This window comes from Acomys minous, assembly GCF_964271855.1.
Source record: "Acomys minous genome assembly, chromosome: 14".
Taxonomy (NCBI): Eukaryota; Metazoa; Chordata; class Mammalia; order Rodentia; family Muridae; genus Acomys; species Acomys minous.
Window position 1 is genome coordinate 69709483 of NC_140496.1, and position 12021 is coordinate 69721503.

General features: G+C 36.6%; 1 pseudogene across 1 annotated transcript; it reads right to left on the reverse strand.

Annotated features, from left to right (window-relative positions):
• Window positions 1–285: 285 nt before the first annotated feature.
• On the reverse strand, window positions 286–11641 carry LOC311582489 (pancreatic alpha-amylase 2a5-like; annotated as a pseudogene). Its single transcript has 10 exons — window positions 11579–11641; window positions 10397–10585; window positions 9499–9728; window positions 7970–8110; window positions 7161–7283; window positions 6973–7072; window positions 5680–5798; window positions 5444–5569; window positions 4061–4242; window positions 286–416 (listed from the first exon to the last, which is right to left on the reverse strand). The product of its transcript is annotated as a pancreatic alpha-amylase 2a5-like (transcript).
• Between the last annotated feature and the right edge of the window lie 380 nt (window positions 11642–12021).

A 12021-nucleotide genomic window follows, 5' to 3' on the forward strand; every position in this document is an offset into this window, starting at 1 on the left:
GTTGACAGGATGTAGAAGTTGCACCCATGAAGTCACAGCATTAGTGTTTGTCTGCAAGAGTCATGCAGAACCCTAGGGATAGCAATATTCCACTGTGGATGAGGCAGAAGGTTCTGAGATCCTATGTAGGCTTTGAACATTTTCAAACCTACCTTACTTGGGATTCTCTGATGCTTATACCTTCCTTCCAACCCACCTACCCTAGATAAGAGGGAGAGAGGAGGTTAATGGAAACACAAGCAGACCATTTTGGATTCGGTTCCTTGGAGTGATTCCACTCTGTCTTTAGGATTCCAGTAGACCCATTAAACAGCAAACCAACAACTCAGCAAAGGTGACTTCAACTGTAATAACAGGAATCTGAACCTCAAAGAGTCCTCTATAGACGTTCTCTCTAGGAGCATCTCGAAGTGGTGCTATGAATAGTCAAAAAATAACAAGCAATGCCAAAGCCAAAATGCCAAAACAAAAAAAAATACAAATACAAAACAACAATAACAACAACATCAAAACCAAGCCTCTTGCTTTGGGGCTCATCTATATATGTCCTCTCAGAGTCTGTACTAGAATGTTTATCAGTTGGCAAAGACCATGCCCCTTCCAGGGAAGATAACTCTGTAGTGGAAAAACACCAACTGTTCTCTCACAAGTCTGTTTCCAGCAGAAAGACTCTTCCACACTCCCTCACACAAGTTGGTTTCACATTTCACACTTGGGATAAAAACAAAAACACGTTTACATCCTCTGCAGCTCCATGTATTCATGAAGGTTTACTAACTATTCATTCCTACTGGGCATATTGGTCAGGGTTCTGCAGAGGTTCAGGAATGATAAAATGAATCTATCTGTATACAACAGGGATTAGTGGGGCTTAAAGGCTGTGGTCCAGATATATCTAATAATGGCTGTCTACCAAGGGAAGGTCTGAATTGAGTAATTGTTCATTCCACAAGAATATATGTCTTAGATGACCTTCAATATATGTTAGAATACCAAAGATACAGACTCTAATTCTAGTGAAGGAATAGACTTGCCACCAAGAGCATGGAGAAGGAGGCCAAGACCAAAAGGTTCCTTCTTCCATGACACTGGAATGTGTGAATCTTAACACCTCAAATTATCCAGGTTAAAGACTGCCCTTCCCACTTCAAATAATTTTAACTAAAAAAAAATGAAAAGCAAAACAAAACCCCAAACTATTATGCCCAGAATTTGGGTTTTACTTAATTCCAGATGTAGTCAAGTTGACAACCAAGAATAGCCATCCCACCCAGTGGTAATGGACAAGAGACACCTTGTTGTTGGTGTTGCTCTTATATATCAGTCAGGGACAGAGCAGATGACAGTTCTGTATTCATCCTAGTTTGATTCCTGGCTTGGTGGGCAAAGCTGTTTTATGCACAGGACACACAAAACTCAAATTTGTGTGCAGGCAGTGCAGCAGGAGAGGCCAAAGACAGACAGAGATCTGCCTTACCTCCATGCCATATGGTGCAGGCAGAGAAAGATACCTGCCTGGCCAGGGAAGGCCTGAGACACACAGATTCTTGCTTACCATCATGCACTGCAATGCTGGAAGGTAAAGACAGGAACTGTGGATCATCATGCCAACCCACAGATCTGGCATATGGCACGCAAAGGCCTTCGAAACCTGCTTGCTGTCTATGCCATGCAGCAGAGATGAATCATGTCACCCATGTCCCACCAGTACATGGCCAGTCTGTGGCAGAAAGCCTCCACAGTGTGCTAGTCTGTGGTGGTCAGATGTAAACATCTTCAGCATTATGAAGAGAGATGGAACTGGAGACTCCAGGGTTGAGAGATGTTGCATGTTGTGAGTGGCCAGCCCAATCCATGGTATCATGATGAGGTTTCTGCCTGAGATGCCTCTGGGGGCCATGTGTGAGTCCATGGCTATGCAGTAGTAGAGGTTGGTGGTGTCTGTGTCCATGTCTCATATTACCATGGATTTGTCTCTAGTTGTGCTAACCTTCCAGGGCCCACTTGGATGGATGTCCATGGTCTGTGTGGACCTGGCACTGCTACTCATTGACTGCAGTGCTCTGGAGAGCTGGCCTCATCTCTCACCAGTGGCAGCAACTGGGAGGGAAGACCCTGTACCTCACCCAGGAAGCACAGTGGAGTTGACATGCAACAGCTGTCCTGTCACTCCTCTACCATGAGGGGATGTAGGTATATGGGTTGATTCCACTCACTCCACCTCAAGCCTTATTGTCACCACCTGCACAAGTCAGAAGAGCTGCCACACCAAGTGTCATGATAGCTGGTGAATTATTCTGTCCCTGGCAAGCTGCAGCACTCCAGAGGGCAGGCCCTGAACCTCCCCTGGGCTTGTCCTGGTTGAGAGGGCACGTGGGTCAGTCCCAGTGATTTATGAGAGTGGGAATTCTAGTCCTGCCTCTTACTAGTTGCCGCACTCAGGAGAGCAGGCCCTGCACCTTGCCTTAGTAGCACACTGGCGCTGGCTTTGAGGGTGTGGCAATGGAAGACCCTGCATAGCCCGTCTCAGACTGGAGCACTGAGGAGAGTGGGCCTGTACCTGGATCTGGATCTGGAAGAGTGGTTCAGAAGAGCCAGCCCAAGGGCATCAGAGCAGGAGACTTGACCCTAGATCCTGCTAAGGGTGGCATTGGGTGGCCTAGCTGGAGCAGTTCTGGAGAGCTCACGCTGGTGGTGCAGATGAGATAAAGCAGGAAAGCTGACCATGTCAGATATCTCCCAAGCCCAGCTTAAGGTCTGTTAGTTGGCCCACTTCAAAATGTATTTCATCTGCAAATGGTTGATGTGAAAAGGCCAGTCCTGATGACTCAAAGTTGCAGGAATTCCATTACGGAGAGCAACTACAGTAGGATGGGCAGTAGATTCATGAGGATCCAGTATTGATGCTGTCACAGAAGCCAAAGATCTCTAACCAGACCAGTACTCCCTACAGTGAACATTTGCAAGTGAAGAGGAGGTAAGAGAGTGATATGCTTTGGGACACCTGTGACACACTACAGCTTCCATGATAAAATATTTTTATGCTGGGTTTTGCTTGTTTGGTTTGTGAGAATTTTTTTTATTTTGTAGGGGAGGTTGCAAGGGTAAAGGGTGGATATGATGGTATAGGGAGATTGGCAGGGCTGGGATGAATGATGTAAAACTCAAAAAGAATAAGTAAAAATTTTAAAATAAATATTCATAACACTGGGGAATAGGAAATCCTATTTTTAAGTGGTTTAAACCCTGGTGACTTGCTCTTCATCTAATAAGTAGCCTTGCAGCAATATTCATGCAAGCAATCTACGTAAGTGTCATGTATAATAAAAGTACTTGAACGGGTTATGTGTATGCAAGGATGGAGGTATCGGAAGAGAATGGAAAAAAAGGAAAGGAAGAAGATAAGAGAGCATAATGGAGTTATAATGTGTAATACATTTACATTACATATATATATACATATACCCACGTAAGTTATATAAAATTATGAAGAAATATTTTTAATCAAAACATGAACTCTAAAATATAGGAGTATATGAAAAAAGGATGTTAAGAGTAAAAATATATCTTTCAGAGACCATTCAGAGACTTGTGAATTTTTATGTAAATAATTTAAAGTTTTCTGTTAACACATATTAAAAATTGTATGTTTTTTTGTATTAAAATTGTATTAAAAATGCTATCTAATAATTGCATGTAGGATTTATGTGTTTTTGCACTTTTCAAGTTGATTGTTTATAGCTTTATTGAAAGAAAAAACATTAATAGTTAAGGCATATTTGTGCTGCGAGACAGCAGGTGAAAGTTCTTTCTAGGCAACACTGATGAATTAAGTATGGTCCAAAGAGTGCATGGAAAAACAGAGAGAGAAAAGGCCACAGTACAGGACTGCCTCAAACATCCTGCCTACATGCCAGAGCACCCTCTCTCACACATACATACACATCACTCATACACACCTGACTATAAAGAAATAAAAGAAAATCAGAAAGTACATACAGAAAAAAAACACACACACTTGATTGATGCTCTCTCTATATGTTTTTATTTTGACTCTTACAATTTTGACTCAGCATTGCAATAAATGGGTCCTCAGCAGAGTTACTAATAGAAAAATGAGCTTTGCCATCACTGCCAACTTGAACTTTAACTCCAGTACCATTGCCATCTATTTTATCTCCTGAAATGACATCACAGGAAGTGCCGGCAGGAAGACCAGTCTGTAAAGTTGTTGACAGAGACCTGAAAATAAGTCAGTGTTTACTTTAAATTTGAACAAGTGCCGAAAGATCTGTTATCAATAGAACAATCTGTACTGTGGAACACTAAGCCTGAGATACTCAGTGACAAAACCCAAACAGCAAGTCTGGGTAGTGTAGATGATACAACTCTCTACATCAAAGGCATCTTTCAATATGCTTGTTAAGTAATCAGTCTGTATTGACTGTTAACAGACAACATGATAGAGATCAGAATGGAGCTCAACGGCAAAGCTCTCCTCTGATGGCCAATGTTCTGTCAAGGCTGTCCTCATCTAGAACTAACTATTAAGACTTTAAACTTGTTAATAGCATTATTTCTTTAAAAGTCTCTAAATTACATGGTATCACAAAAAGCTTGTCTAGAATTAAATACAGGAATCTGTTGCATCAATGGAGATATACATAGTTGGTATCAGAACAGAGACTATCAGACATGATTCTAGTTCTCCTGAGCAACTAGTCACGAGCTCTTTCCACAAACAGAGGTGTGTGCCGTTCCTTACATGTTTGGTTTTGCCCATTAAAAACATGATGTTTGCTAAGATGTTGTCAATGGAATTAGAAGCCGACTTTGGATTTAGATAGCTCACTTGTAGCTTTGAGTCACAGTTCAACAGATGAGGAAATAATTAAAGAAAAACTCAGAGATGTGCAGGAGATGAACATTCAATAAAGTTAGTTTTATAAGCCAGATTAAAATTTGCCTGCAGAAAATTATAGACCAGGTGCAAGTACACAAATTCTATTAATATATCTCAAGTGATAGAAAATTAAAGAATACATTTAAGTAAATTGGATAAAAACTATAAGTGATATTCATAGTAGTGGGGGAAACTACTGCAATCCTAATACTATATATTGTTTAAATGATACTAAGCTCATATATTAAGCTTTACTATTTGTGTGTGTGCTCTGTGAAAACTGCCAAATGAGGATCTACATAGGAAGGTGTGTCACTGCCATACTAAAAATGTGGTGAAAGATTTCAAAAGGGAAAATTTAAATGAAGAATGGAAGCCAAGGGCCTTTTTGCCTCCTATAATTTCATTCTACTTTTTGTATCTTAAATCCATTAGGAAAAATATTTTTCATGTAAGGAAAATATAAGTGAACAGAAAAGGAAAAGAAGGATACAAATAATAGGTTGTATGGAACACCTGCTTTAAGTGATATGCACTCACCAGTCGTCATTGTTGAAGACAATGAATCCCCTGTTTCCTCTGACAAAAGCTACTTGGTTGCTGCCATTTTCCCACCAGTTTGCAAAAGGCTGACCATTGACTACATTTCTGAAGGCCACCATGTTCCTAAGAACACAATGTCATATAAAATTCTGGTGCCCTTAAATGCCATACAATTTAAAATAATAGGTTAAGCAACTTTCTTATTAGACAAAATTTACAGTGGAAAATCCTACCTTATTTGATGCCACCGATGCTCACAGACCCAGTCACTGCCACAAGTGCTGTCTGCATTAATGGTCACTTTTTTGGTTGCGCCATGGTTATTAGGTGGTCCACACCAGTCATTCTGATCCTGAATTTTCAAAGCAACCAGGTCATTTGAATGCTATGTCTGCCTAATTCTTTCCATTAGAGAAAATTAAAGCCAAGCCCATTGTGCTAATTCTATCTCTGCTGTCTCTAATTTTAACCTAAAGTCTTCAGTGTTTTACAGACCTTCAGACTCCTTAACTCCTGTGAAACTCAGGTTCTCTATGGCCATATTTAAAACGTGAGAAACATATTTTAAACCTCTCAGTTTTATGTTCAGTATCACTAACACTCTCCAATGTGACTTAAACAAGAAAATTAGAGTGAGAAGCACTAACATTAAATAACAGGCCCTGCTTATTCCCTAAAATATCTCCACCATAATACACATTACATGCAGGTGCCTCAATTTATTCAAAACACAAAGAGGTAGCTCTTGGCTACCATAAACATTAAAGAACATCTGTGAAAATATCTTTAACATAACAGTTTACAATTAATAATAGTTGATTCTTACTACCTCCTGATAATGTACTAATAAAATATCCAGACTTTTCTTACTAAGTGGAAGAAATTATAGATGCATATTTTATGATGGCAAAAACTTCAATATATTTCAGAAAAATAAGCTGTTCATTCTACACAGGAAACTTATTCCAGAGTAAAATTTATTTCAGTAAATAACTAAAAGACTTCACACAACCTTTTAGATATTTGATAGTCTTAGTTTTTAGTATAAAATTGAAATTGTTTACACTTACCCAACACATTCTCATATATTTCTTATATTACTAACAACTCATAGACTTATCAGCAAATCACTGTACTACAATTTTCATATTGTAAATATAACTAAATATACTTTAGTTAACTTCAAATTAGATGCTTTCTTATTTCATAAAAACCCATGATAAGTATATTTTACATAGGATGATATTTGTTGTAGCATGACCAGAAAGGGCTTGACATTCTCTATGGTATCAACAGGCATGATCTCATGACTACTCTATGAGGCAGGGCTTTGTCACACATACCAGTTTGCAGTAATTTGCTCTTACTTTTTATCATCAGTTATATCTTCAATGTCCTTAGTTTACAAAAATGTAGTGAATAAACACCTAATAATATGTATCATATGCTATAATTTCATGTTAAATTAACACAGAATGACTTTCTTCTGTAGAATAAATCACACTTTGAACAATTCCAAGACTTACTTTTCCACCCTGGAAATTTATTTGCCAGCCGTAACTTGACATTACTCTTGTGAATCAATAAAGATGAGCCAACATGAATCCAACAGCCATTTTATACATTCTAAAAGTTCCAAAATTGGTATGAGAGCAGAATTATATAATCTATCATTATCATTAAGGACACTACAGCACAGCACCAGATGTCCTACCTGCCATCCAAGAATGTCAAAATGGATGCTCTTCCAGCACCATGTCCTCGCTGATTACCATAGTTGTCCACAAACACAAGGGCTTTGTCAGAAGGCACCATACCCCAACCTTCTCCCCAGTTCCTACATTTAAAAAGGGCAGTTTTTCACTTTGCTTAGATTAACATTACACATGTCTGCCTCAGTTATCTAAATAAATGGCAAATTTGTAAGAAGTTTAACTTTTATGTACATAATATTACACATATATATGTAATATAATGATCTATCATAATATACACGGAAACTTTATTTATATTTGGGTCACAGAGCACAATTTTTGGTCTTAAATATTTTATATTATTCATTATATTATAATTCAAATAGGCATAAGAAGTAAAGAATATATGCTAAATATTGGTATAATACAAATATTCATACTTTCCAAGTAATTTATGATATAACATATAGAAGTTCCATAGTGTTGACACATTCTAAAGATAATTTATGAATCCAGCAATTATTATAATAATAATATAACTTTAGTAGGCCATATGTAAATATTCCTGAGATCTAACACACTCATCACAAATAAACAAAAATCAGTAACTTTTACATTGTATTTCAAAGGCTAAGTCATGATGACACTCAAATGAAAAGGAGGAGTAATTGATGTTTGAGAAACAATTAGTCTAACTAATAATTAACTATTCATAGTTGTTTATTAGAACAACACAGTTGTAAGTGACAATAGATGAAGGTATAACTTATTGATGCCAAATGACAAAATAACCAACATAGATCAAATGAAAAAAATGGTGTATATTTACATTAAATAAGACATCTTCTCTCCATATTCATGCAGATAACTGTGCCGAGTTCTGCTCCATAGTTAAATTCTGTCACATGACCATTTCCATAGTACTCACTACTTTTAACCTTTTAACTGCCTCACCACCCAGATAAATTACCTAGGAAAAACATTGGGACAGCTGTCATTTTTAATATGGCTTTAAAGTATATTCTTGATATATAATATCATTTAATAATCTTTATAATAACTTTTTTAATTTCAAAAGTTTCGGATGGTTTTCTTTATGACTAGATTTTGTGCACCAATATATCACTAAATCAATGATATTAGGAACATGTATATATCCATGTGTGTAAAACTATATGGCACAATATTAAAGAAACTAAATTACAACATTATTTCTTATCCTCTAGGATGGCTGACAGAAGGGAAAATTCACGAATTGACACTAATATATCACTTATTTTCAGATCAACACTAGAAGTGCCTATGAACTTTTCAAGGAAACAGAGTACCAAAGGCATTATCTCAGTATATTTCTATTGGCATTATTGAAGCATAGAAACACTTCATAAGTTTTCCTTAGACACATACAACTCTAATAACATGGGAGAAATCACAGTAAGTCTGTCTTCAGACAACAACCTTTATGATTTCACTGTCTTGTGTAATGAAATCCAGGAAATTAAAACATAGATTGATGACAATTGGACTGTCTAGTACCTACTAGTAGGAAAAAATCCTAAATTTGTTATCTACAAGTAAGAGAAATACTCTTATAGATAACAGAGTGCTATTTGCAATAAGTAATGTTTTCTGTTTCTTCAAAATAATAGTATTTTAAGCAAAGACAGCAAGGACTCACCCCTACAAAAGAATTTCCTTAAGAAAGCACACATGAATTGTTTGTACAGTATTAACCAGCAAGCCCTGAAAAATATGTATGTGTAGAAATAGAAGGACTAACTCGGTTATATTTAGGTACATGTATTATGTATGTATGTATGCATGTATGTATGTATGTACATACAATGTGTGCATATGTGTGTGCATATAATAACAATACAGGAAAAAACAGGACAACAACTTGAAGGGAAATTTGGAGAAGTATATGAAAAGATTGGAAGAAGGAAAGGGAAGGTAGAAATGTAATAATTAAAATTTAATCTCAACAACGTGTGTGTTATCTATAGTATGGCTTGTGGTTTCATGTTTTATGTTATTTCTGTGCATACAAATAATTAAATCTCTGATTAATGTACTAATTTTCTTATCTTTGTAACTCTTGAACAATTTTACCATCATAGATTTTGGATTATCATACTATATTTTATTTTGTTATATTTTGCTCCATCTTGCAGAAGTCTTTTCATTTCTAAAGAGACAAAGAAATTGAATGGACTCTCATAGAAATAAGATTGGATAGAAATGGAAGTAGTAGAAAAAGGGGAAAACGTAATCAGGATATATTATGTGAGAAAAATTATATGCTATAAAATAAAAATTATAATCTCAAACATAAAAAGAACATATATTTTGATTTACTGTTTGATAAAATAAAGATATGCTTCCTTGAGAGAACCATTTTGTATTTAGGTAATGCAGTTTATCCAAATTGCCTTAATGTCTCCAGGCCACATGTGCTTAGCAGCATCAAGTCGGAACCCTGCTACACCGATGTCAATGAGATGGTTCATATAGTCAGCTATCTTGGTATGAACATAATCTTTCTCAAGTGCAAGATCCAGAAGGCCAGACAGATGACAATCTCTGACCTGTTGTGGTTTTTAAAAATTGTTAATTTGTAAAAAGTCATCTCTGGTCTGAAAATCAATTTCATCACTCAGTCACTCACTCATTTACAAGTGGATGTTTCATACTGTCTTTACTCAGGTCATGGGGAAGTATGGATGTTTTAATCTGAACACACAATTTAAAATATTTACTATTGTAAAGGATATCAGAGATAAAAATTGATTAGTATGCTGGATGGTTCTCTCACTCTCCCTATCTCTATCTATCTATCTATCTATCTATCTATCTATCTATCTATCTATCTATCTCTATGTCTCTCTTTCCCTCTGTTATTTTTAAGTAAGTACACTGCCCCAATGCTGAAAATATAACCCAGTTCTTGCAAAAGTTTTAAAACATTGAATTATGCTGCTAATAATAATTTTTCTATCCCGTAATATTTACATAATGAAGAAATCTAAGCTTTCAAAACTATCTGCATTTTATCTTTTATTTGGGTATATTCTTATAAAATAAATGTAGCAAAAATAGTGAACATTTTTTCATTTCAATTTTTCAGCATACTTTCTTAGTAACCATATCTTTTAGAATCTGAATGAAATGTCCAATGTATCTTGATAAAAAAAAATCCTCTGTATACCAAAAAGCAGGGATGGTTCTGTATTTTCATCAGTAATTTTCTCATTACCTGTTATGCATCCTGGTAGGAGCCAATATTTCCATCGCATTTTGCATCATTAAAATCCCAAGCACAGTATAGAACTGATGGGAAGTCTCTTTCATTAGCATTGTAGTAACTTCCACAGGTGCTGCTTCTTCCTTCACCACCTCCTCCTCCACACATGTGGTTAATGACTGCATCCACATAAACACGGACCTAATGAATCAAAGTGTATGCTTCAGTTAGACTCAGATATCTATAGTTTCACTGGCAATCTAACAGCATACTATAAACATATCTTCTGCTTTGTAAATTCATTTTAGAAAATAGAGTGAAGTGTCAAATGAAACTAATGAGAAATAAAATCAATAATAATTCTAATTTTTGAATATAGAAGTACTAATTGGAGCTAAGCAGAAACTACCACACCTACAAATAAAGGTCAAGTTTTGACAAAATGGTGTACCATGGCATTGTATAAAAATGAAAGAATATAAATTAAACACCACCAAACCAAATAATCCAATTAAAAATGGGGTACAGAACTAAACAGAGAATTCTCAACAGAGGAATATTGAATGGCTAAGAAACACTTTAAGAAATGCTCAACATCCCTAGTTATCAGGGAAATGCAATTCAAAATGACTCTGAGATTCCATCTTACACCTATCCCAATGGCTAAGATCAAAAACTCAGGTGACAACACATGTGGGGGAGGATGTGGAGAAAGCAGAATACTCCTCCATTGCTGGTGGGAGTTCAAACTTGTACAACCACTTTGGAAATCAATCTGGTGCTTTCTTGGGAAATTAGGAATAACTCTACCTCAGGACCCAGACATATCACTCCTAGGAATATACCTGAAAGCTGGTCCACCATACAACAAGGACATTTGCTCAAGTATGTTCACAGTGGCTTTATTTGTAATAGCCAGAATCTGGAAACAACCTAGATGTCCCTCAACGAAAGAATACATGATGAAACTGTGGTACATTTGCACAATGAAATACTACTCAGCTATTAAAAGCAAGGAAATCTTGAAATCTGCAGGCAAATGGATGTAACCAGAAAGGATCAAATCCTGAATAAGGTAACCCAGACCCCAAAAGACATGTATTATATATTCACTCATAAGCAGATATTAGGCACATGATACAGGACAACTACACTACAACACAGAGACTGAAACCTCAACCAAGGATCATGTACGATGAGGACCCAGACTGTTTTCTCAGATGTAGCAGCACAGTCTCCTTGTGGATCCTGAAACATGGGGAGTATGGACTACTTCAGACATGCACTCTAGCCACCGAATTCAGATCACTTCCTCCTGGCAGGACAACCTTGCTACAGAGGAAGAGGTTACAAGGAGTACTATTCATATGGCATGAATGAAGATTTACAGATGCCTTTTTTTTCTCTGCTAATACAAAGAGCAGAAAACCAGCCTTGATTGTTCTGTGCATCACACATACCTTAAACACATAATTCTGTATAATGCTTGTGAGAAATTATATGCTTTCAAAACAAAAAAAGCAGACACTGACACTGGATCGGACCTGACAGGATGCATTCCTCTCAGCATGCTGGATACTGATCCTGTATCATATATCCTGTCTCCTTCATGTTCCGGGACCAAGTGCTTCAATTGC